This window comes from Neolamprologus multifasciatus, chromosome 23, assembly GCF_963576455.1.
Source record: "Neolamprologus multifasciatus chromosome 23, fNeoMul1.2, whole genome shotgun sequence".
In the NCBI taxonomy this organism is placed as follows: domain Eukaryota; kingdom Metazoa; phylum Chordata; class Actinopteri; order Cichliformes; family Cichlidae; genus Neolamprologus; species Neolamprologus multifasciatus.
This window is the reverse complement of record NC_140460.1, coordinates 17,612,073-17,639,173: the sequence shown is the minus strand read 5'-3', so window position 1 is coordinate 17,639,173 and position 27,101 is coordinate 17,612,073. Positions and strand designations below refer to the sequence as shown.

Genomic DNA, 27,101 nt, shown 5'->3' with positions numbered 1-27,101 from the left:
GCGCCGCCCGGCGTAGGAGGAACTAAGTGCTAAGTAAGTAACCAGCTGAACTATCACTTAATAACACTAGAATAGTATGAGTGGGTATGGAGGAGGTCCTGGTCAGCAGGGAAACTGAACCGTTTTAAAATATAGTTATATGTAAAGCTTGGCGTCCCTCCCCTTCTTCATATTTCAGACATCACCAGGAATCTTTGCCAGGGCTCTGCTCTACTGTACAGAGTATACACAGTAAACACATTCATGTTTAATGGTACATCGTTTTTATCACGACAAGATGAAAAACAAACTAACCCATCCACTCTGCTCTGTCCACCAGTTACTCTGTGGAGTAACACGTGGACAGGTTGGCAAGTCTGTTACAGGGTTAACTCACACAGACAGACAAGCATTCACACTCACAGCATTACAAACACAAACTCTTCATTTAATTTCTTCAAGCTTGTGCTTGATTCAGTTCTGTGCTGCAGACGGTGGATTGAACACCTTCACTGTGACTGCAGGACGATCCAGACTGGAGGAAGCAGGAAACACAGCTGGATTCATTCCTGTCCACTGTGTCTGCTCCACACTGAGTAGAGAAACACTTTCACAAACTGTGACTGTTCAATAAACAACAACATGTATGTAAATGAATCCTTTCTGTCCTGACATGTAAGATTGGACGTTTGTCAGCTCAGACACATCCAAAGCACACGCAGGATAGAAGTGAAGTCAAAGCTAACACTAACCTAACACATAACCAGTTTGTTCATGCAACAAAAACAGCACATTGGTCAGAAACAAAACAAGAAATCATCCATCCATCCATCCATCCATTCGCTTCCGCTTCTCCTTTTCAGGGTCGCGGGGGGTGCTGGAGCCTATCCCAGCTGCCATAGGGCGTAGAAAGAAACAAGAAATCAGTTATTCATAAATCACATCCAGGCTGCTTTTGTTGTTCAACATACATGAATATGTCGACATATCAACAATAAATAGGAAATAATAAGAACAATATAATTAGAGAACTTTTATTGGAGAGGCTGGTCATCATTTCATCATACAATGACAATAATGCTAATGAACACTGAACACTCACAGGTTAATGTGTCAGCTGTGCTGGCATTCACATAACTATTACTGATAAATCTGTTTGTAATTGTTTTGACAGAAAAAGAAAACATTTCTGAAAATATACAATAATGATGCGAGACATGTAGAACATTTGTAAGTGGGACACTGAGGCCTCTGGAAACAATCAGATCGAGGCTGTGACCTGTTGTTTGGCTGGGTTGTCACATGCTGCTTAAAATTAAAACATTTTAATAAAGTGGTAAACTGTCCACTGTCAGAGCTGCTGCTGCAGTCAGTGTGAACGTTAAAATCACCTGAAATTATCATACAGTCAAATGTTGTCATTTTGGAAAAAAGCTCAGAAATTTTTTCCAGGAAGCCACGTCTCTGGGAGGAGGATTTAAAGTTAGCAGTAACACAGGAGGAGATACAGAACTATTTATTAAGCCTAAACATTTACAAGTCACAAAGTTGTCAAGTAGAAAAGTTTTACAAATGCAACAGTTTCTATATTTCTCAGAAATTGCAGCACTGCTGCTGCTGGTAAAGGGGAAAGGTTCAAACCTGATCAAGTCTGTGTAATCAAGCCAGGTTTTAATAAGAAGCATAAAAAACTTTATTATTAAAAGTGTTTTTAGGTAAAGGTGTCACTGTAAGAAGTGCAGGGAATGATGAAGCTATCAGCAGATCCAGTTTTGTTTTTTCTTTCTGTATCATGCAAAGTTTCAGCTCCACTTGTTTCTTCTCTGGTTGGAGTTTCAGCACTTCCAGGAGGATGGAGGTCTTTCTCTCTGAGAGGTTTATGAACCAGACTGTAGGAGCTGACTGGAAAACTGACTGTAATGATGGAAGGACACTCAAGCCTGTTTTAGTTTCACAGTCCTTCACATCAGAGTACAGATCCAGCAGGAAGTCACTGATATTTCCTATAATAATCACCCATGTATCTCTCATGAACAGGGAATGTTTGATATGTGCACACTGATGATAACAGCTCCAGTATCTTCTCTCCTGTCTGCTGCATGTTGTCCATTGGTTTTCTGTATATAATGAAATTCCATTTTGAAGCCATCTTCCATCAGAGCAGCTGAACACTGTTTTTAGACTGTTACTGACTCACAACACAAACACTCATCCTGTGTGTGAAATCACTGCGTACTGAACTGTAACTGTCATTTTATTTGCTGTCTGACTTTAGAGAGTAAAACACTAAATATCAACAATACAGAAACACACAGAGTGGAACAACAACATCTAAACTTCATATCTTGTACAACAGTAGCTTCACCTGCTGCTCACATCACACACGTGGAAACCACATATTTACTTACCTTTCAGTCAGGTTGGTTTCAGGATGACATGGACGATTCAGCTGGAGATTCCACAGTCTGCAGGATTCTTCAGACTCTGAGAATATGAAGAGTTGGTCCCGGTCTAAGAGGATGTAAGCTGGTATAACCCAGCAGGAGAGTATTTCTCAGGTTAGGTTTTTAGCTGTGGTTTCTGTTGACACTTTATAAAGAGAGAACAGTCCCCTCTAGCCTGTACAGCAGTCTGCTAAGACTATTAAATACAGGTTTCCACCGACAATGTAGGTAAAGGGTCTCATGAGGTTTTCTCCTAGGACTTCTGCAGGCCTGCTGAACAAAGTTTGTTGGAGCTTTCCAGGTAATCTCTACAGTTTGCACAACTGCGTTGTACACATTCAGACTCATCTCAGACCAGTACATGAGTTCTTGTAATTGTTTATGTGTTTTATATCTTTTAAGATGGCCCCATAAAAGATCATCATAGTATTGGTGGACTGGTGGTGGAGGGAGGATGTGATGCAAGTCTGCTACAGTGTTTTATGAGGTAGCTGGATCACTTTTTTCTCCACAACACATGAAGCAGCACAGAAAGAAGTAGATGGCTCACTGAGGGATTCCTTCATTATGGTCTGCATTTGCACTTTTATCACCTGCACATTTGTGGGAGACACATGACAAGGCTTCTGTTTAATAAACACACTCTGGTCCATCTGTAGAGACATCAGTGCAGCTCAGTCAGTGAACAGCTCACTGTCCTACCTTCTGATGATGCCATCGCTAAACACTCCCCATCTGTGCCTTTTTTAATGAAATTTAAAAACAAAAAAAACCTTATTATATAAATCAATGTGATGCAGTGAACATGGAGAAAGAGACACAAACATACCTTTCTCTCTGGTTGGTGAGCTGTAACCAAAGCAGTGAAAATTATATCAGTGTCAGAAAACATGATGATGCAGTAAATTAAACATTTCCATTGTTTTGTCATCCTCACCTGTTAGACGGAGCCCTCTTTTTTAAGTACCATAATAATAATCCCCCTCCTCCAATAATTACAATGAAACCACCCACAGCTCCACCAACAGCTGCTCCCACATTAAAACTGCGTTCTCCACAATGAGCATCAGCTGCAGATGTTCCTGCTGTTATCTGCTGAAGGTTGAGTAGGTGACATCTGGAAGGACAGAGAGACACTGTTAGGGGACATGTACAGATGTTGCACATGTGTCTCTGAAGCTTCACTTACTGTGTGTGTGGCTGACAGGAGTGAAATGTTCCATTTGAAAATGTTCCACTGCTGCAGTCAGAGCACTCAGTGTCTGTGGAGGCGGTTCCTGATGACAACATGACAACAACAACATGTGTGGATCAGTGTGGACTTCTGTCCTCAAACACACCAAGAAGCTTTGCTGTGCAAACTAACAGCAACACAAAGACTCGATCAAGAACATCTGGACTTGCTGGTATTTTCATGTTTATCTGAACTTCACTCGCTGTGATATCTCTCACACTGAGTCCAAACATCTCTCTGTTGTACCACAGGTCCTCATCCAACAGGCCTCTGGGCTGTTTAGTGCACTAAATTAAAAAAAAAAAACTGGTACAGTTTGACATCTTCATGTCATAAATTCATATAAAATATCTTCATCTAATCTGTAAAGATTTTTTTTAATTTTATTTTTTAAGAATCTACAAATTATAGGGAACCATACAGAAGTAAAACTTGAAAAGTTGAACTTAAACTCTATATCTCCCCATTGCCACACAGTGACATGAACCAGTGGTAAGAGCAGGGGAGGAAGACTGTCATTAACAACCACAGCAGCAAACACAATGGACTAGAGCTACTCGAACATCAAGCTAGGTTATACGGCTAGACCACCTGGGCCTGTCTGACCACACATCCCTGTTTACACCGTCTGAGGAGAACAGCTCTCATCTCCAGCAGAACCATTAAAAGCTGGTCTGATGGAGCCTCTCAACAGCTGGATGACTGCTTCAGCAGAACTAACTGGGATACTGTCAGACATGGGAACTTTCACTGACGCTGTCTTATGTTAAATAAAGAAATCAGAAGCCTTTGAGGTGCAGGGAGATCCTGCACCTCCTGAAAGAAAGGACACCATCTTCAGGTCTGGTAATACAGGTCTCCTCAGCATGGTCCGAGTCAACCTGAAGAAAGGTCTCATCTAAGGTGGGCTACAGGAGAAGGATCGAGGGTCATCTGGACCGTAACAACAGTTAAGTTATACATAAATGGGAGAAAAGCTGCAGGACCCAATGGTGTTCCTGGACCTGTGCTGAAGGACTGCACAGACCAGCTGGGATTTTCAACCAGTCTCTATATCCTCTGAGAAACCAGTCTGTACCAGTGTCAGTCACTACTGACCAATAGCACGTATCCCAGTGGTGATGATTTTATATGGTGACTGTTTGCACTGTTGACTCTAGACTTAATTTTGCTATACAAATCCCATGTTACAATGATAATAAGAATATTGTATAAAAATGTTCAGCAAATAATAAATTAGATCAGTTTCCCTGAACTCTGGTATTCTCATTTAAAAACACAAACCTACCGTGCTGACTGATGTACTGTCCTGGTGTACAGCGTTTGTGTTTCTGTGCTATGTCACAGCTGAGTCCCACAGAAGAAACACAGTAGAATCCCTCCAGTGGTGCACAATCTGTATCTGATGTTGCTGTACACCGCTTCTTTACCATCAGACCAGAACCTGCCAACATAAATAAAACATACTGAACAGGTTTCATGTGTTTGTGAAGAGACGCTGAAGCTCAGAGTTTATGATTTTTTGCTGAAAATACATTTGGTCATCATGTCGTCTTTAGGAAAGATCAAACATGATCATCTTGAATTTATGAAATCATGGAGAAAAACCTACCTTAATGTTTTAATTTGAAATACTATAACATAAAACATAGTAAAGCCCAGTGAAATTAATTCACCTGAGTCACAGTTTGTACAGGGAATACATCGCTCCAGCCCATTAGGTTGATCAGTGAAGGTTCCATCCATGCATGGCAGACATGACGTACTTCTATACTCATTACAGTGAGTTTTCACTCTACTCCCTGATGAAAAAAAGCAACAAATTCATTTCAAGCTTGCTTTTTCTTTTTTTATTGTGTCTAAGTTGTGTGCTTAGAAAACACATGCATTCATCATTCAGTTGGTTCTTACCTGAAAGGCACTTCGGACAGCATTCACTTCCTATCTGATACTCTGCAGAATGACATGTAAGGCTGAGACCATTGAAGACGTTCATCAAAATTATCAGAATTACCTGAAGATAGAGAAAGGGGGCCATGCCATTAAACTTTAATAGTGATTTTAGCCCCCCCTTTGAAAAAAAAATCTACATTGAAGAAAAAAATAAAACATTCCCCTGTCGCTTCTGCGGGCAGGCTATCCTTCAAGCTTGGATTGTTTACCCGAGGCCTGGGACCTTGAGGATCCTAGCTGTATCGTAGAGAGAGAAATGGCTACAAAAACGACACCCTGTTCCTCTAGTCTGACAAAAAGCCACAGACCAAGGAGCAGGTACAGTGGCTTGCAAAAGTATTCGGCCCCCTGGAACTTTTCCACATTTTGTCACATTACAGCCACAAACATGAATCAATTTAATTGGAATTCCACGTGAAAGACCAACACAAAGTGGTGTACATGTGAGAAGTGGAACGAAAATCATACATGATTCCAAACATTTTTTACAAATAAATAACTGAAAAGTGGGGTGTGCGTAATTATTCAGCCCCCTGAGTCAATACTTTGTAGAACCACCTTTTGCTGCAATTACAGCTGCCAGTCTTTTAGGGTATGTCTCTACCAGCTTTGCACATCTAGAGACTGAAATTCTTCCCAGTCGTGTTTTGTTTTAAGCCATTCCATTGTTGCCCTGGCTTTATGTTTAGGGTCGTTGTCCTGCTGGAAGGTGAACCTCCACCCCAGTCTCAAGTCTTTTGCAGACTCCAAGAGGTTTTCTTCCAAGATTGCCCTGTATTTGGCTCCGTCCATCTTCCCATCAACTCTGACCAGCTTCCCTGTCCCTGCTGAAGAGAAGCACCCTCAGAGCATGATGCTGCCACCAATGTTCCCTCTAATTTTCCATGTGTCTGAGCAAACACACAAACTCCCTGAGCGGTCCCTTTGACCACTGTGGGCAACAGCAGATGTGTGCACTGTGGTCACGCCAGCATTAAATCCATCCAAGTTACATGGTTTATTAAAATAATCAAATCACAGCCTTTACATTTATGTTAGATTACTTTTAATTAACTGCTTTAGCCCACATACAATGAAAATGTAAAAAAATCTTGTTCATGACCTGTGTAGTATGTTAACACTATTGGTGTAAAAGGTCAATGAAGATGCTTGCAGAAAAAGATAACATGTATTGTGACTTGTAGGTCAGAGTTAAGGCACATTCTGCTTGGAAACTTTCGCACTTGCAGAAGCAACAGTTTTGTGTACAAGATGTTGATAATCAGATAAGAGAGAAGAGAGCGAGCAACAGGAAGCACCTGGAGGGACGTGAAAGCGGCACTTTAAGTGTGTTAAAGGTGTTAAAATGTTGTTTAGTGAAATGAGTAACATTGAATAGTATATATATAAATTTTTTTTTTTTATACACACATTGCAACTGTGCTCATAGGAGCACAGTTGACCTTCAGTTGCCCTCGGTCAACTGAAGGTCAAAAACGTCGTTCAGCGTGACGTCTCAAATCTCTCACATCTCACAACACCGCCGTCAATCCTAAAACTTCCCCCTCCCTAAACAACTAAATGACATGTTTTGATTGGTCGACTCGACATGGTACATTTTTCAACCAATGGGAAAGGGTGGGGGGTGTTTTGGCTTTGTCTTTGCTCACAGGCGGAGAGTGCTTTCGAGCTTTTTCTTAATAAAACACAATTTTTACAGTTTCTTCCTGCAGTAAATATAAACAACAATAGTATCCAGGAAGAAAACCAAACATTGCATATATTTTTATCATAACTCTGGTTTTACGTGGCTTATCAATACAATTTAAAAACTGGTATAAAGTCCACACTTTGTCCTGCTTACATCTCCAGTGGTTGTACTCCTTGCCATTAACGTGGCTTCACTCCACATCAGCCACGCCGCTTTACTAAAACACCGGTGTTGTGTCAGCACATAATGACGATGTCATAGCCTGTCAATGACATTGATTAGCTGCGTATATACGAATGTGAATCGCGTGATTGGCTGGACTATGGGATAAGGTAGCATCGTTCTAATCCCATTCTGGAGCAGCCAGTCACTTACTGACAATGCAAAACAGAATTGTTAACGTATCTACTTTAATTTCAATTCAGGTTAGTCTTTTTTTGTGCGCAACGCAGATTTTTTCTGCGCAAAGACTGTGCCAACAGTGCGCAATTGTGCACGCGCACAGCATAGGGGGAACATTGGCTGCCACCACCATATTTGACAGTGGCGATGGTGTCTTCTGAGTGATGTGAAGTGTTAGTTTTACGCCACACATAGCGTTTTGCATTTTGGCCAGAAAGTTCCATTTTGGTCTCATCTCACCAGAGCACCTTCTTCCACATGTTTGCTGTGTCCCCCACATGGCTTGTGGCAAACTGCAAACGGGACTTCTTATGGTTTTCTGTTAACAATGGCTTTCTTCTTGCCACTCTTCCATAAAGGCCAACTTTGTGCAGTGCACGACTAATAGTTGTCCTATGGACAGATTCCCCCACCTGAGCTGTAGATCTCTGCAGCTCGTCCAGAGTCACCATGGGCCTCTTGGCTGCATTTCTGATCAGCGCGCTCCTTGTTCGGCCTGTGAGTTTACGTGGACGGCCTTGTCTTGGTAGGTTTACAGTTGTGCCATACTCCTTCCATTTCTGAATGATCGCTTGAACAGTGCTCCGTGGGATGTTCAAGGCTTGGGAAATCTTTTTGTAGCCTAAGCCTGCTTTAAATTTCTCAATAACTTTATCCCTGACCTGTCTGGTGTGTTCTTTGGACTTCTTGTTGTTGTTGCTCCCAATATTCTCTTAGACAACCTCTGAGGCCGTCACAGAGCAGCTGTATTTGTACTGACATTAGATTACACACAGGTGCACTCTATTCAGTCATTAGCACTCATCAGGCAATGTCTATGGGCAACTGACTGCACTCAGACCAAAGGGGGCTGAATGATTACACACACGTATTGGTCTTTCACGTGGAATTCCAATAAAATTTATTCATGTTTGTGGCTGTAATATGGCAAAATGTGGTAAAGTTCAAGGGGCCGAATGCTTTTGCAAGCCACTGTATATTCTTGCCTCAACATCCAGCTTTGTTGTAGCATTTGTGTAACATACTAATTACATCACGGGGCACTCGGCGGCATTACTGTGACAATCATGCACATTAGGAGGTACTGTATTGTAATACAAAACCAGCCAATGTGATTGAAGTTGTGGAGTGTCTATCTGAGTAGACGGAACACTGGTTTGAGCATAGAGTCAAGGAGGCCATTTACATGAAAAGGGAACAACCATCTCCGAATTAAGGAGCGGGCCTAAGGGTAGATCTTTCTCCATCTTACAATGCTGTGATTGAAGCCATTCCCCAAAACTCTGTGAATGGTACTTATGACCATTGATCAATGGTCTGCTAAAAATGTTCTAAAAAATTTGCGTATTAGAGCTGAAATTACCTTTAGGTTTCTGCATGTGGTGACATTCTGTTACTGTATACTTTTTAACTTTAACTTTTTAACAGAGTATCAGGAGAAGAAGACATGAAGTAAAAACATGAATAGGAACGAGCAGAGGGCGTTCAAGCCTTCAGGAGAGCTGCTCAGCCAGGTGAGTTGTAACTTACTGTAAATATTTTACCAGAAATGTTGCTTCTTGAAGACATCTGATCTCAAAGTTTCCTTGGTCCAAAAGCAGAAACATGTCCCTGAGATTTGAGACGATGGAGTGCTAGCAGGAAGAACAGCTGGACAACACCTGGAAACACAAAAAAAAATTTCTTTTTTTTCGCCATCCATCCTTACATGCAGACCCTTAATATCGACACAACAGACAAAACATATGCTAAGTACAAATTAATGAAAGTAAAATAATAATAATAATATTCTTAATTTGGAGCATCACGTCCTTGATGTTCTGTACTCTGGAAACAGAAGCCAAGGAAAATGAAATGAAAGTCAGTGTGCACAGGGATGCTGGTTCACCATGGATTTACTTTTCCCACATCCCTCTGATCTGACGTTAAAGAGATAAATGTCAAAATGTAAAACTTCGAAGACGCTTTGAAAATCTTGGTGACAAAATAAAGAGTCATGCTGGAGTTTATCAAATTATCTCATGGAACTGTTTGTTTGCACGAGTGGATTCATTTAATGGGAGAAGTCGGACGCATCAAGCTAACGTTTCATTCATGAGGATTTCCATTTCAAGTTTAACAGCTTGCTCTGTTCCAAAGTCCAAAAGTGTCTTTGGAGTATTTCACCTACATTTGAGGCCAAAGCATCTCAATCTGAGTGATTCTGAATCTGAAGTCCCGATTTTAATTAGGTCACGCCAAAACCTTAATTTTATTTTTTTTTATGTCATTCAGAGGTGAATTGCTGCTCCGTTTTGTATCCTTGTGCTGCTGCCTTAGTGCTCTTGAGCTTCAGCACATAAACTGATGTGTGGACATCAGCTTTGGGAAAGTTACTTTGAAAAAGTAATTAGTTATAGTTACTAGTTACTTCTTCAAAAAAGTAACTGAGTTAGTAACTGAGTTACAAGATTCTAAAAGTAATTTCTTTATGTTTAATTACTTGAAAAGTAACTATTGCGTTACTTAAAAAAAGTTTAACCATTGGGGGTCCAGGGTATAATTGGCCATTTTTAAGTACTTTTGATTTTCCCTACATTTGACCTTTAAAAGCTATTTACTTGTCTTGTTTGGTATCATTCTTTTCAGCACAACCTCAAATGTCTGAATTTTCAGTTATGTTTTCATTTTGATATACTGTATTAACACAATTGATCCAAAATCAGAAAAAAACATAAACTTAGAGTAGAGTAGAAGTTATATATTTTTACTGTAGCAACCACACCAACATGTTTAATGAATCATATTTCATAAAATGAATTCAAATATAAATGGTCAAATTTAAAATCCTATACACAAGTTTTGCAAACTACAAAGTTATTTGCAGCCATTAACCTTTTACCCCTCTTTAAATAACCATTTCAAACTATTTACAGAACAATCAGCTGTTCTGCATTCAATAAGATGCCACACAAATTATTTGTGCCACTCCAAATATTTCTGTCCACTATAAAGGAGAACATCACAGCCTGATACCTACAGGTCTGACAGCAGCAGGTGTATCACTCCAGTTTCTACCTGGAGACAGCAGTCGCCTCATTGTTCTGACACACAACACAAAACTATCCACAACACTACACACTAACTACACAAGACAACACATTAACTACACACCCCAAACACGCTAAACGTCACAAATCTTTCACATCTCAAAACTCGCTTTCTCTCTCTCGCTGTCACTCCTAAAACTTCTGTTTTTTGTTTTGTTTTGGGGTTTTATTGCTCATAAGCAGAGAGTGCTTGCTAGCGCTGTCCTTAGACAGCAAATGTGACAAAACTATTCAGGAAAACACACGTATATATTGTTTATCATGAATCTGGTTTTACGTGGCCTATCGACACAATTTAAAAACTGGTATATATCACCTTGTTGCTTTGTCTTGAAGTAGTCATGTGATTGGCTTACCACGACTACTTTATTCTTCCTCAGTCAAACAGCAGCACTCATGCGATTGTTTTGCCTCCCTGAGCTCCAGGTGTTGTGCTAGAAAGTGATTGCCGTCCGCGGGAGTGCGCAGCTGCTTAAAGCTGTAGCGCCCAGATTACTTACAGCTACTTCGTGTGACTGATATAAGATGCGGTAAGCTGAAGACAAAACCATCTGTTTGTTGAAAAATAGTAACGCGACCGCACCTGATTGTCTTGTTAGTAACTATAACGGCGTTGTAACGACACAAATAGTAATTAGTTAGATTACTCGTTACTGAAAAAAGTAACGCCGTTATTCCCATCACTGGTGGACATTCTCCATCAGGATTTTCTGGTAAAGAGCAGACTTTATGGTTTCATCAGTTATAACAGAACAGCCCAGACCATCCACACTACCACCACTGTGTCTGACTGCTGCTGCAATGTTCGCTTTATGAAATGTCATTATTTTGATGCCAAATGTAACGGGACTCAAACTTTCCAAAAAGTTCAGCTTTTGACTCGTCAGTCCATAGAATATTTCTGAGAAGCCCCAGGAAAATCTATGTTTCTTGGCAGATGTGACACTAACCTTTCCTCCTTGAACTCTCCATTTTTGCCCAGTCTCTTTCTTATTGTTGAATAATGACCTCTGACTTTAACCCTATTCTAGGGTCTACCTTACAATATAAAGGCCCTTGAGGCAACTGTTGTTCTGACCAAGTGCTGTATAAATATATTGGAATTGAATTAAATTAACTGAGCAAAGTGACATCTGCAGATCAACAGATGTAGTTCTGGAGTCTTCTTTGACTTCCTGGATGAGTCGTTGATGGTTCCTTGGAATAGTTTTGATAGGCTGGTCTCTCAAGGAAGGATCAGCACTGTTCCATGTTTTCTCCATGTGTGGATGTGGCAGGGCGTGGTTGCAGTGCAGGTGCAGGGGAGGCAGATGCACCTAAGTGGCATCCGCAATCATGCCTCGCCAGCCTAAAGGCTGAACGAGGTTGTTGTTGTTAGTGTGTGTGACTGTGAGCTGGAAAGTTGCAGCCGATTGTTTGAACAACAATTGTTAATAAAAGTGTTTGAAAATGCCGAAAATTACTGAATTGTGGGCGGTTCTGTCATTCTTCTGTCACAGTGGATAATGACCCTTACCATGGTCTAAGGCAGTGGTTCTCCAATTGTGGAGAGTTTTCCTATAGAGAGGTTATACTCTTATTCTGCAAAAGATTTCTTTCCCTCTATGCACCTGTAGATGATTCTGGTGTGGAGAGTTTTCCTATATTTGAAATTTATCCTCTACAACAGTGGTTCTCAAACTTTTCACAATGAGTACCACCTTATAAAATACAGTGGTATGCACTGTAACACAATGATATTTGAGAAGTGAAATAAAGTTTATAGAATTTACAGAAAGTGTGCAATAGTTACTTAAACTAAATTAAATTAAACGAGCCCGCCAGCTTATTTAATCTTAAAAAAAGTGAAGATTTCCCGCGTTACACCAGAGAGAGCCCAAGCACCACTAGTGGTACATGTACAACAGTTTGAGAAAACTAGTCTAAGGAGCTCAGAAAGAAAAAGGTCTGGACTTCTTTAAGTTGCTTGAAGACATTTCACCTCTCATCCGAGAAGCTTCTTCAGTTCTAAGGTCAAATGGTGGAGAGTCCCAGAGTTAAGTCCTAGGGGAGTGTCCCCCAAGAGGGACATGGATGGACCCCCTGTCCTCTACCTAATCACACGAGCCAAGGTGTGAAAATGGGTGTAGGTAACAAGCAGCCAAGGTTTTGAGTGAACCCACTGTGAAACCTAGCCCCACTCTATCATGTGATTTCCTGAGGTCAGATGGCCCAGGATGTGAGTGGGCATTAAGGCATCTGGGAAAGCATCTCAAAACTGGATTATAGATGGCAGATAGTTGGTGTCATAAGCCACCACCTCTCTTCAAAGACGGTTGTTCACAGTGGAATAGATGGCTTTTTCCGCTCCTCTTTCAAACCATCTGTCATCTCTGTTCAAAATGTGAACATTATCGCTTGCCTTCAACAACTTGAAAAGGACAAAATCATTGAGTGCCCTACATATAACAGTCTATACCCAGGGGATGCTGTACCCTGTATTTACAGACTTGCAAAGATCTACAAGGAAGGGGTCCCGCACAGACCCATTGTTAGCAGCATAAACTCACATCTCTGTAACCCTTTCAGACTGGGTTATGAGACTTTTGAGATTACTTCACTCTGTCATAAAGATTTATTTTAAGTGATTTCTTCATTCAGGTCTGAGATTAGGCCTGAGTGTGGCTAGAGAAATTGAACTCAACTTTCCAACAAATGTGGTTAATCATAGTTTATTTATGATTTAACAAGTTTTTCCACACAGGTTTGAATGCTTACCTGGCTCCTAGGTGAAAGTTTCCATGGTCCAAAAGCATGTCCCTGAGATTTGGGATGATGGAGTTTCTAACAGGAAGAACAGCCTGACAACATCTGGAAATACAAAGAAAACCAATGATTTTAGATCAGAATTACTAACACATGATGAAGCTGACTGTTTCTGTCTCACCTGATACAGTCAGGTTTTGAGCATCACGTAGCCCACAAAGCAACAAAGCTATGATTTATTGATCTAAATGATGCAAAGCTTTTTAAAATTTTGTTGTTCTTCATTCTGGGAACAGAAACCTTTGTCCAGAAGGAAGAGGGAAGGAGGAACAAACTGCAAAAGTATGTTGAGTCATCAAGAAACATTGAAGCAGTAAACTGCTGTATGTGTCTGCTGTAAAGTGGTGATGGTTCAGCACTGATTCACCAATCAGCTGTTTGATCGCTTCATTTCCTGACAAATGTCCAAGACACCAAGGAAAATCATAGAAAAGATTGAACATAAGCTCAATAATATGAAACCATCATGATATTATCAATGTGAAAACGAGAAAGTTGTCTCAAACATGAAAGGCACTGGTTCCCTTTGAAGCACACAACTTTGACTTTGAATCAAAAACTGTTCCCACATATTTAAACTCTGAGCACATTCTGACTTAAATGGATATGACCTGATGAGTACATGTTCTAAACTCAATACTCATTTCTTTTGTATTAGATATGTTTTAGCCGGTCCTGTCAGACAGCCTCTGCAATCTGAATTATGGTCAGAATGCACCGTTGTGCCAAACAGATTTGCTTTTCTAAGACAAGCTCTAGAAAGTCTCTACAGGCTCATCCTGTTTGTTTGTTTTTTAATATAATGTATTCATTTATATTGTTACTCACAGTATGTGTATAATATAACAATGTCAAAGCTGACAGACAGAAAAGAGAAAGAAAAGCAATAGAGAATATAAAAATGGATAGAGCACAAATACAAAAGCACAACTTCACCTGTAACTCAAATTATTTTGGATTTCCAACTCTTCAGCACAGTTACAGTCCATGGCTGCTCTCATGATCCTGGAGCAGAATGACACTAACACAGTCATCTGCAGACCATAGAAGCATGTCTCAGACATTTTCAGACCTCACACATATGTATGGACAGGATTAATTGTAGAGATGAGATAACGTATCCATGTGGGAGCGAGCCGGGGAGCAGACCTGGTTAGACAGGATCCCATTTATCCTGGTTCTTTGTACCCTGTTAGTCCAGAATCCAGTCCAAATGATACTTACTCATGTTGAACTGTTCTAGAAACCTTCTCATTACAAATTTGAGGCTGAAGAATAATCAACAAACCATAAATGAGCATAAGAAGCTTTTCTTCTCTCCAGGTATTAAAAATCAGGTTCAGTGAGGTCACTGAAGACAAGCGCTCTTCCTCTGTAATCAAACTGAAATGATTCAGGCACTACTCTGTGTCTGGTGATGATAGTAATGATGAATGAAAACAAACTCCTCCTTAGGACGTCAGCCTGTATATTGTATGTAGGTGCACTTGTGAAAAGAGAAGCGATACATGAAGATAAAATGAATAAGAGGCTTGAACAAGTCAGTGATAAAACCAAACATCTATCAGCATTTATTAAGATTCTAGAAGAACACAAAACAACAGAAGCTGCTATAAAGGCTTGAAAGAAAATACAATCAATGCTGCTCTGGCTGGGTCAGAAGCAGAAACGAAAGTTTTAGTAGAGCTGTGTACAGAACGCTCATGTAGACATCATCAGTGGTGCTGATAAAGGGAATTTAGAACCTGTCCTTAAACTATTACAGCGATGATGCTAAAGTAAAGTTTTGTTGATGACTATAGGATTGCAGAAGCTTCATAATATGTTGAACTATCCAATAATTAAGCCAGAAGATGGTGGCGTGTTACAGTTTTTTGCATTGTTCCTCACAGGATGTTTAAATGCAATGTTTGGTGTTATGGAAGACTTGGATAATGCCACAACTACAAAGGCACTTGTTAACAAGCTCCACCGTGAGCTTCAAGAAATACGGAGAAAGGCTGCAAGTGGTCTGCAGGAGAAATCAAAGATAAGCATGAAGAGAAGCTAAGTATATGCTTCACCCAATTTATGGTAACTGAGGCGAAACATCTACCAGCACGAGAGACTGAACGCAGCAGAAATTATGATCAAGAGGTTCAGAAACCCTGAAACCAGCACAAGTATTTACTTCATGGCTTTCCCTTCCAAAACTGAGTTTGGAAATGATAAAGAAGTCACAACAAAAACACCAGCAGCTTTGGTGGATACTAACAACAGGCCTTTAATTAATTGTAGAGGTGAACAACACAATCTTCTAGTCTGTAAAAGTCCAAAATAACCCACATGTAGAAAAGACTGACTGTTTAAGAAGCAAAAGTCAGCAAAGGTCAGACAGCAGCTGTAAAGATTAATGTCAAGAATGTTTTCAACTGCATCCGATGCTACAGCACATGATTGCTAAAGAAAACAGTTTAAAGTGTTTTTGAAAATCAGCTGAAACTTCTGGTCTCACTGTTCTTCCTGTTGTTCCACGTCAGTTAACGTGGAAAAGGGAACCAAAGTAGTAACAACCTCTGCCTATCCGGTCGTTAAGTGATGACATGACGAATCCTACTTCTGGGCCTAAAGTAGTCTGCGTTTAATATGGCTTTTGTGTTGTTAACATGTTTAATATTATGTATTTTCTTCTATTTAATCTCAAAAAGCTCCTAAAACAGTCAGTGATCACTGTTGACCTCCCTCGGCTTTTATTACCGCTAATCATTTATTTAAGCTCAGTTTTTAAAACCTTAGGATACTGATATGTTTATTGATTAGCATTCAAATATCTCAGTGAAGACAGAACAAAGATTTACCACAAAGCAAGAAAGCATGAGACAAGGCTAATCAAAAGGTATTGGCTGAAGCATTTGCTTATTACGCCAACCCTTTTAACAAAAGATCTTTTAGCATGCAGCTCCTGTACACAGGGCTCGAAGCAAATAATAAAATTCAATTCAATTTCATTTATATAGCGCCAAATCACAACAAATGTCGCCTCAAGGCGCTTCATAGATACAGAGAGAAAAGCCAAACAATCATATGACCCCCTATGAGCAAGCACTTTGGCGACAGTGGGAAGGAAAAACTCCCTTTTAACAGGAAGAAACCTCCGGCAGAACCCGGCTCAGGGAGGGGCGGCCATCTGCTGCGACCGGTTGGGGTGAGAGAAGGCAAACAAAGCAAAAACAAAACAAACAAACAAACAAGAAAAAACACCACCACCTTAGTAAGTAACTACATCAAAGCAAAAGAATCAAGAGGTTTTCTGTTTTTGTTTTTGTTTTGTTTTTTTGCTCTTTTCATTCTTGATATATATATTTTTCTAATACTCTATTTTTAAACATATTTTTAAACAAGGAAAATGAACTACACCTTTTTAAATCACTGTCATAACTATTCCACAGGTTAACTCCTCTAACAGAAACACATCTCTGCTTTATATTTGTCCTTATCTTGTTTTTTTTAAAGAAATCTGTTCCCCTTAAGTCATATTGACTCTCTCTGACTTTGAACAGCTTCTGAGTACTGGGGCAAAGCAAGTTATTTTGTGCTTTATACATTATCTGTGCCATTTTATATTCAACTAAATCATAAAATTTCATGGTATTCAGATTAATAATCAAAATGTTAGTTGGTTCTATATAGTTTGATTGGTTTATAATTCTTATAGCTCTTTTTTGCAACTTGAAAATAGGAAGAGTGTTCGTTTTATATGCATTACCCCATATCTCCAGACAGTAAGTCATATATGGAAGCAACAGAGTACAATAGAGTGTGTATAATGATTTTTTGTTCAGGACATGCTTTGTTTTATAGAGAATAGCAATGGTTTTTGACATTTTTGTTTTCACATGGTTTATATGAGACTTCCAACTCAGCTTATCATCAATTATCACTCCAAGAAATTTATTTTCGTACACTCTTTCAATTTCAATTCCATTAACCCTGATTTTAGATACATTTTTCATTTGTCTAGTGCCAAAAATAATCAATTTTGTTTTCTTTATATTTAATGATAACTTATTTACATCAAACCAGTTTTTTAATATATTTAACTCCTTTTCCGCTGTAGTCAGAAGCTGTTCTAGGTTTTTACCTGAGCAATACAGAGTGGTATCATCAGCAAACAATACACATTTTAACAGTTTGGAAATGCTACATATGTCATTTATGTATAATATAAATAATTTAGGGCCCAGCACAGAGCCCTGAGGAACACCACAAGTTACCTTCAACTGCTTAGATTTTACATTATTGAATTCGACATATTGATATCTGTCATCCAGGTAACTTTTCATCCACTTGTATGCTAACCCTCTTATGCCATATCTCTCTAGTTTATTCATTAGTATAGAATGATCAATCGTATCAAACGCCTTTTTTAAGTCTATAAAAACACCAACAGTATATTCCTTATTATCTATAGCATTAGATATCCCTTCTACAAGTTCCATCACTGCCATCGAAGTGGACCTTTTCACTCTAAAGCCATATTGGTTATCACTTAGGAGATTATGCTTCTCAATATATTTATCAAGTCTATTAACAAATAACTTTTCTAAAATTTTTGAGAACTGTGGGAGCAGTGATATTGGCCTATAATTGGTAAACTGACTTCTCTCTCCGTTTTTATGGATTGGAATAACTTTTGCTATTTTCATTTGTGAGGGAAATACACCAGTTTGAAAGGACAGATTACAAATGTATGCGAAAGGTTGCACTATATATTCTATAATACTTTTAACTAATATCATGTCAATACCAAAACAGTCAGTGGACTTTTTATTTTTAAATGTCTTCACAATGTTAATTATTTCTCTATGAGTTACAGCACCAATAAACATGGAGGACACATTCTGAGTAATATGTTTATTTAGGTCGTTATTATTTCTTGTCTCTGGAATTTCTTTTGCTAAATTAAAGCCAACATTTACAAAGAAATCATTAAATTCATTTGCAATGTCTTTAGTTTTATCAAGCACAATATCTTTATCTTTTTTAAAATAATCTGGATAATTCTTATTTTTTGAGCCCTTTTTGATTATACTATTTAATATCCTCCATGTTTCTTGTGTGTTACTTCTACTTTGCTCCAATAATTTGTGGTAATATTCTTTCTTACTTGTTCTTATAATATTTACTAATCTATTTTTATATAACTTGTACTTTATTTCAGCATCTTTTGTCCTCTGTTTTATGAATCTCTTATATAGATTATTTTTCTTTTTACATGCATCTTCTATCCCCTTTGTGATCCATGGCTTATTTGATCTGTGATGCTTTCTAGTGATTTTCATTAAAGGACAATGTTTTTCATATAGTGAAATTACAGTTGATAAGAATGCATCATATGCACTATTTGAATCTTCATTTGCAAAAACCTCATTCCAATTGTGTTCCTTTAAGTCCACCTGGAGGGCAGCAATGGCTCTTGTTGTTCTAAGTCGTATCATATCAAATATTTGATTCTTTTGTTTAGTTTTAATCCCAAAATAATTTTGAAAAATTGCAAAAACAGGAAGATGATCGCTTATATCAGTTATAAGAAGTCCACCTACTATTTCATGGTCAATTTTATTTGTGAATATAGGATGTAACTACAGCCCAGCCCATGCAGCAGTATATGAATGACTAACCTCGTATTATGGATGGATTATCTCAGTTGTTCTCCTGGCTGAAGTTTGGTCCTTTTACAGCATCCTGCCATGCGATTACATTTGTTCCTGACCACCGAGAACACTCACGTTAACTTTTATCGAGTGGAAAAAAAGTTAGCTTGTTTATATTATGCTAACATAGCTGTGTCGCTAGCAGTCACGTAGCACATCATTATATACCAGCTAGCCAAACTTCAGTAACCCTACAAACGTCACTGCTGTTTAGTTTTCTGTCTTCATTTATGTTGAAAGTGATAACAGAGCTGTACGTTTTAATTTGTTTCCAAAACCCCGCAGTCAGGACATGCTATATTTTATTTAGATAGAAGCTAGTGAGCTAACTTCCTGCTAACTTCTAACTAATGTTCTAACGTTAAATGTCATAAATTCCATTTTCATGGATGCCTGGATGTTAAACTCAATTGTTACAGCTGGTAGAGCAGATCGCTGATCATTTTATTAAAGATGAAAGACTTTAGACAGTTTTTCAACTCTCAGTAATGCCATGTCAAGTCAAGTCAAGTCAACTTTATTTATATAGCACATTTAAAAGACATCAAGTGTCGGCCAAAGTGCTGAACAGAGGAATAATATAATAAAAAAAAAATTAAAATAATTAAAATAGAAAGAAAACTTTGTAAGACATGTAATATCAGCGAGATCCAAAAGCCTTGGAAAATAAGTAGGTCTTGAGATTTGATTTAAAGATTTCCAAGGATGGAGAAAATTTTATGAAGGGGGGGAGACTATTCCAGAGTCTCGGGGCGGCAATGGAGAAAGCCCTGTCACCTCTAGATTTGAGCTGGGAGCGTGGAACTGATAAAACCATCTGACTGGAGGAGCGCAGAGATCGAGTGGGCAAGTGCAGGCTAAGAAGATCTGAAATGTAACCTGGAGCCAAACCATGGAGGGCTTTAAAAACAAATAATAAAACCTTAAAATCAATTCTATATTTAACTGGTAGCCAATGTAGCCATAGTGATCGTTTGATATATGGACCTGCAGCAGAGTTTAGGTCCAGACATGGCTAGTGACGTCAGACTTAACAACCGGATAGAACCTGCTAATTTGGCTGCTTTTCCTACAGAGTCATTGATGAGCCAGACTGGAATTTCTGGACAAGCAGCTTATTGTCTATTGTGAATGAACTGGAATCAGCAGTCTCAAGGGTAAATTATTTATCCAGCTGTCAGAGGTATTTTCTCAGAAAGGCGTTTCTGTAACTACACTCAAAAAAATGAAATTGGATGGTTGTTACATTTACAAAATTCAAACTTGTAATGTGAACAAAATAATTTCATGTTTCTGTGGTGAACGTAATTAAATCCTGTAGGATCTGCATGAAATCCAGCAACTTAATTTATTCTTGTTGAGATGACATGATACAATCTAGTAAGAGTGGTTAGTTGCCTGGATTCACAAAATTCACAAGATCACACAAGAGTTCAAATCACTGGGATTAGAAGAGAAAGACAACCCTAAACACACTACGTATATGCCTTATTGTGGTACAGAAAATTCTATATAAAGCCTTGTAATCATAGTTTCCCTATTTTTTTGAAGTCTAGATTGACAGCTCGGTGGCACAGGGTTAGCACTGTTGCCTTGCAGCAAGGTGGTCTTGGGTTCAAATCTGCAATCTGGCCAAGTTTGCAGTGGGTTCTCTCTGGGTACTCTGGTTTCCTGCCACAGTTAATCATGCAGTAATTAGGGTTAGGTTAATTGGTGTTTCTAAAATATCTGTGAACATGAGTGCAAATGGTTGTCTGTCTCTCTGTGATAGATTGGTGACCTGTCCAGTACTCTGACTCCCACCCTATCACATCTGGGATAGGGTGGGATAGGGTTGCAGCCTCACTGCAACCCTGGTAAAGATAAGAGGATTGATGGAGTGCAAGTTATTATAAATCCATTAACATTTCATGTTAACCAGACTCTAGACTTTGTTGAACACTCCAAAAAAAATAACTCTTTAAATGAACTTAAAATAATCATGGAAAGGATTTCCACATTAATAAATGGATTTCTATTACGAATAAGTATTTTTGTTGCACAAATGTAATTTGCATGGGTTGGATCAAGTCAATTAAATTAAGTTGGACTCAACTGTAGTAAAACAGTTGATTCATCATTACTTAATCAAGTTAGTCCAACTCAAGTACATTAAGTTGGAATAACAGAATTGCATAATGCTAAAATAAAGCAATTTAATTACATGCAATTTCTTTCCATGATTTTTTTATGTTCATTCAAAGAGTTATTTTTTTGAGTGTAAAGATAAATTTCCCCTTCAGGAGGTTGTTAAATGTTGGCCTCTTTAAACGGATTAAACAGGGAAAACAGAGACAAGAATAATCTTAATACAGGAGACTTGACAGAGCATGAAATATTACTGAGGGAGGAATAAAACTTACAAGACTCAAGACATAGAGAGAAAAAGAAGCACTGCAAACACTAAGCAGCCTGGAATCTCAGGATAAAACTAGAAAGTCAAAACTTCAAGCAGAGGATATACAGACCCAGGACCAGGCTTGGATAAGATTTAGTACATATGCTTTTTGGCAACTCATTTAAAAGGTGGGATAACTATTTAGTAGAAGAAATGTATGTATGTGTTGGTAAAGTAATTGCTGTTTGTTTCTGATATTAGTTGTCTTTATTATTAAACAGCACTTCTATATAAACATGAGCACATGAACCAAAATGGAAAAAACTTGTCTGAAAGTGGAGACAAACAGTTTCGATCTGTCTCATCATGTCTGGAGTGTGTTGATTATGTAAAATACAAAACTGGACTAAAGTCCAAGAACCCACTAAACTGTGCAAATCTATGTTATATAGAAATATAAAAGAAACAAATCAGAAACTTAAAAATGAGAATAAAAGCACAGATAAGAGACATAAAACGTCCAAACTAGGATGCCACGCTCTGACTGCAGGTGTTGTACCAAAAACTGATCGTCGGGTAACAGATTGTCACATTTTAAGTGTTGCAAATGACGTATTGACCCATAATCTGTGAAACATATGTCAAACATCTTTAGTCCTAAACAACATTCCTGTTACAGGGTAAAAGCTTCAGTCATGTTTTAGCAAAGTGATTTTCATATATGCTTTATTTAACCAGCTAAAGTCTCATTGACATTAAACATAACTTCTTTAAGAGAGATCAGGCCAAGAGGGAAGCAGACAATCCAACAAATAGATAGTAGAGAACAGAAGATAATAGTTCTATGAAGATCATTTAGGTGGACAGCAAGGAGTGGACTGACTATAATGCAGATGCACTAACACAGAGTCATACAGATACTTGGAGTCAGGTCATTTCTTTCTTTAATGTATAACCCCGTCATAAATCCTGTTGACTACAGCCTATTTAACAACACACACACAGAAATCACATTTTAGCACAACACCGTGTGCACATGGACCCCCAGATATCAGGTGTAACAGTCCAATCTAAGCTGGGAGGAGACATGACACCAGCTCTCAGCTCACACTTTACTTTAATCTCTTCAAGTCTGAGCAAGTCTGACTTATTAATCTCTGTTTAGACTTGACACTTACAGACAGGCCTGACTAGTTGTACAGTTCATACTGTCTACAGGTTTATACAGGCTCTGCTATCACAGCAAGATGAGTCCAAAGTTCAAAGTCAAACAGTTGAGGGTATGAGTTAAACTGTAACATGAATCCATCAATCATTGATCCCGGAGTATGCCTATAATAATTTGAATGCACTGACTCATGTTGATTGTATAACCACAGAGCACAGACCAAACACAGCAGCTTGTATAAGGACTCACTGACACTACTGTAGTAATAAGTGCACACAGTATGATTACAGCAGCCCCGCCCACACAACTACACTCGATGTTGTTCACACGCAATATACTGTAATATATTTCTACTTTGTAATCTGTCCTCTACTGTGTGCCTTTCTACTGTTTCTCATACATCCATATTGCCTGTTGTTTATTCCTTCTGTTCTACTTTTATATAACAAGACCAAATACAGGGCTAATTCTACCGTCTCTCTCCATGACAGTGTAACAAAGCTCAGTAACTGAGACTGTAGCGTAAACAAGAGCAGTTCACGTCACACCCAGGATCAGGGATCAGCCGCTCTTTAACAATGTCTCACTTTGTCCTTCGTTGCCGATTCCACAGAATCAGGAAACAAGCTGTAATATATATTTATCATGGTACATGGTGACTCTTTGAACACTAACATGACAAAAACATGTTTATCTGTGAAGGAAAAAGTGACGCAGCTGTGAATGAAGCTCATTGTGCTGCTGTGTGAACTAATTCACTGCTGTGGATCTGAGAGACCTTCACAGCCTTCCTCACACTCTGAACATCATCTTCACATAGCGTTTACACTCAACCAGGACACTTACCGTCTCCGCCAACTCTTACATGGATCCTCGGACTTAGGACATTAGGATCAAGATTACGTGACACTCACAGAGCGCGTCCTCCTCACGAATCAGAGACATACACGCAAGGGCGTAGATTTGGCATGGACGGAAGGGACATGTCCCCACCAATATCCAGCGGTTATTGAATTGTCCCCACCAATAATTTGATCTCTTAAAAGAAAAACAAACCCGATAGAAAGAAAAAAAACGATCTGTCAACGTCTCATTCCCCCAGCGGTGCAGAAAGAGTTAAATTACGTCATCTACTACGTCATGTGACAAATATGGCCAATGTGACTGGCTGTGCCTTTCAGGGAGCTCTGTTTAGTTTTAGCAGCGGCAAGCCTGCGCTGGAGGACCTGCAAGGAAGAGGAGGATGGCAGCAACAAGGAAGAACCTGGATACAAGAAAGTATTTTTCAAAGAAACCTGTAAGTCACTTAAAGCCAAGTTAACGCATAAAATGTGTCCGTCACAATAACGTTACAGGCTGTGCTAGGCTTTGGCCCACATCAGTCTAAAACTGTATGTAACCATGAATAACGTATTTTGGAAACTACCTGCACAGCAGGCAGCACTATTAGTTCTCTCAGTCAAACTGTCAGAGAAAACGGCAGCCTCGAGCGAGCCAGGATATTAGTTTACAGAGGCTGTTAAAATTATATGTCTAAAGTTAAAATGTTGGTGACACAATAATTTCATCCTAATGGTAATGACATATTCATAGGGTTAATTTTTGAGACAAAATATCATAAGGTAGTCAGATTTTGCAAATATTCCACCTTGTAGTGCAGTTTGCACAGTTTTAAAATGCACTCACCCTACAAACATTACTGATGAGTCAAGATCTGCACAAATTGACAGACACGCTGAAGCAGCCCCAGATAGCAAGGAGACATTGAACAGATGTTGATTTTCCATCTGAACCATCAGAATCGTCAGGATTGAAATGTCAACACAAAACCAATGTTGAAACAACATTGAAATACTGATGAAACCTGACACTGACATTGAAATAACATTGATTCACTGTTGTTCTGTCATCGTTGATTGTTGATCTATTTATAGTTGACAAGGTGACAACAATCACGTTGAAAAACCATCAATTTATGGTTGAGTGGGAAATTAACGCTGCTACCACTTGGACTATTCCATAGCACCCCTATCACATTGGTACATCCCTCCAGGTAACCATTGTCTTGTACAGTAGAGCGGGACATTAGATTTACTCTAAGCGGAATTGACCGGAGAAGGCAGTTCATGCACTGCACTGGCCTGCACCACGATTAGTATAAGGTAAGAATGAATGACTTTTGTTCTATTCGTTATTTCCACGGTTGCATTTGAATAACAGTAAAAAAAACAAACAAACTTGTTAATGTAAAGTTTCGGACAAAATGTGGGAGCCCGAAATTGTGTCTACTTTCATCTTAGAATCCGGCAACAAATAAATTGCACTGCAAACAAAGTCTGTCAACAAAGAAAACATTTTCGTTTCATACTTTTCCGATATATTCCCTTACAAAGCTAGCTTTAACGCTTCGAGGGTTCCTTTGTTCTTGCCGTCGCCTCGGCGTTTGACCCAGACTTTCGCTCTGTAGTTGCTTATTAGCATAGTACTACAAAAAATTGTAAATCTGTGATAGATGATTGATAAACTTAAAGGTAACTGTATAAATGTGTTCAATGACTTTGTTACTTTTAATGATTGGAGAGCACCCGTTTCGATTCGCACTCAATTCAAACTTTACGTTGCACGCTCACCTAACTTTACGTTGCACGCTCACCTAACTTTACGTTGCACGCTCACCTAACTTTACGTTGCACGCTCACCTAACTTTACGTTGCACGCTCACCTGACTTTACGCTGCACGCTCACCTACCTTGCGTTTGCACCTTTTGTCCGCACGTAAACTGCGTTTTATTATTTATTCATTACTTTTCGCCTCTCACTGCTTAAGCCATTAATCTTTCTGGAATTGTTTTTTTAAACAGATGTGACCTCACAAAAGATATTAACTATGCTGTCAGACCTGACGAGAGCTGTTAACAAACTCCGTGAGGAGGTCAGAGCCATCCGCCATCCCTGCTGCAATGAATCGGTAGATACTGGGGTACTGCCTCTGGATTTGCCCTTGCACAACATTGCTAAACAATGCAGAGGCAGCTCTTCAATCACAAGAGGCAAATAAGGCAATGGTAAGTATATAAAGGTTATGTACACTTTGTAACTATAAAGTGTAATAGCTGTCAGATGTGATTTAAATACATAACAACGGCCTGTTGATTAAACACACAAGCACTTGCATACACATTTAAGACATGAGACACGCTAATTCCATCTCTTAAAATGTGTCTATAGGTGAGACGCTTTGCCTTGATTGGAGGGACCACACTGGAGGTGCGAGTCCGCCGTGTAATGGCTTACGCCATTACAAACGAGCTGGCCTTGGTACTAAACTGGGCAGGGAAAAAATCCAAGGACCAGACAAAGCAAAAAATGGCATTTAAAGATACAGCGCTCTGCAAATGCATATTTGGTAAGTTTTACAGTTTTTTTTGCTATATTACTTTTTCTTTCTTAATAACAAGACTTTCATGTCCGGTTAATCTGGAGATTGAGTCTTTGGTCTTTGCCTTGTTTAGTCCTCGGGTTGTAGTTTGTACAGCCCGAGGAGCCCATGTTTATTTTGTTTTAAAGGATACACGGCACACCATGCTAAGACTTATCACTTTTTACGCTCATAGCTCTTTGGGAATCAAATGTGGCAGTTTGCAGATTTACGCCTGGTGACTTTCATGTTAATCAGCCTAGGAGTTTACATACTTTCTCCCCGCTGAAGACAGTTAACAAGAGCTTATTCATGTGCTCTAATTCACTTTTTTTGTTTGGGTGTGTGTGTGTGTGTGTATTTTTGTCCTAGATGGCCTGATGCAGCAGTTAGGGGCAAACTCTATGTCCGAGTTTGTTTTTGCACAAGCAGTGCAGAAGTGGCTCCGATACGCCCCAGATCGTTTGGGTGGTGCAGGACGCACATCATGCATCCCCATCCCGGAGTAAAAAATTACAAACTTCTGTGAAACGTATAAATGTAAATAGGAAACTGTCTTTTAATAAAGTATTTAGCAAACGAAACATGCCTATTGACCTTTTTTTGTTTATTTTTAAGATAAGATAAGATAAGATAAAAACTTTATTCATCCCTCGGGTGGGTTCCTCTGGGAAATTTGTTTTCCAAAAAGCACAGCACCGACAGAAGTTACAGAGTTAAGAATATTATATATATATATATATATATATATAATATATATATATATATATATATATATACACACACACACATATATAAATACAAAGACATATATAGATAAAATATACGAAGGGGATAAATAGAATAAAT

The 27,101-nt window shown here is 38.9% G+C and overlaps 1 pseudogene across 1 annotated transcript; it reads right to left on the bottom strand.

Moving 5' to 3' along the window:
- Positions 1-2,388: 2,388 nt before the first annotated feature.
- Positions 2,389-24,289, bottom strand: LOC146491310 (tumor necrosis factor receptor superfamily member 14-like; annotated as a pseudogene). Its single transcript, XR_014872569.1, has 11 exons — positions 23,681-24,289; positions 13,549-13,641; positions 9,233-9,363; positions 5,569-5,671; positions 5,334-5,459; positions 4,946-5,101; positions 3,613-3,700; positions 3,361-3,540; positions 3,253-3,272; positions 3,126-3,164; positions 2,389-3,016 (listed from the first exon to the last, which is right to left on the bottom strand). The product of XR_014872569.1 is annotated as a tumor necrosis factor receptor superfamily member 14-like (transcript).
- Positions 24,290-27,101: the final 2,812 nt, after the last annotated feature.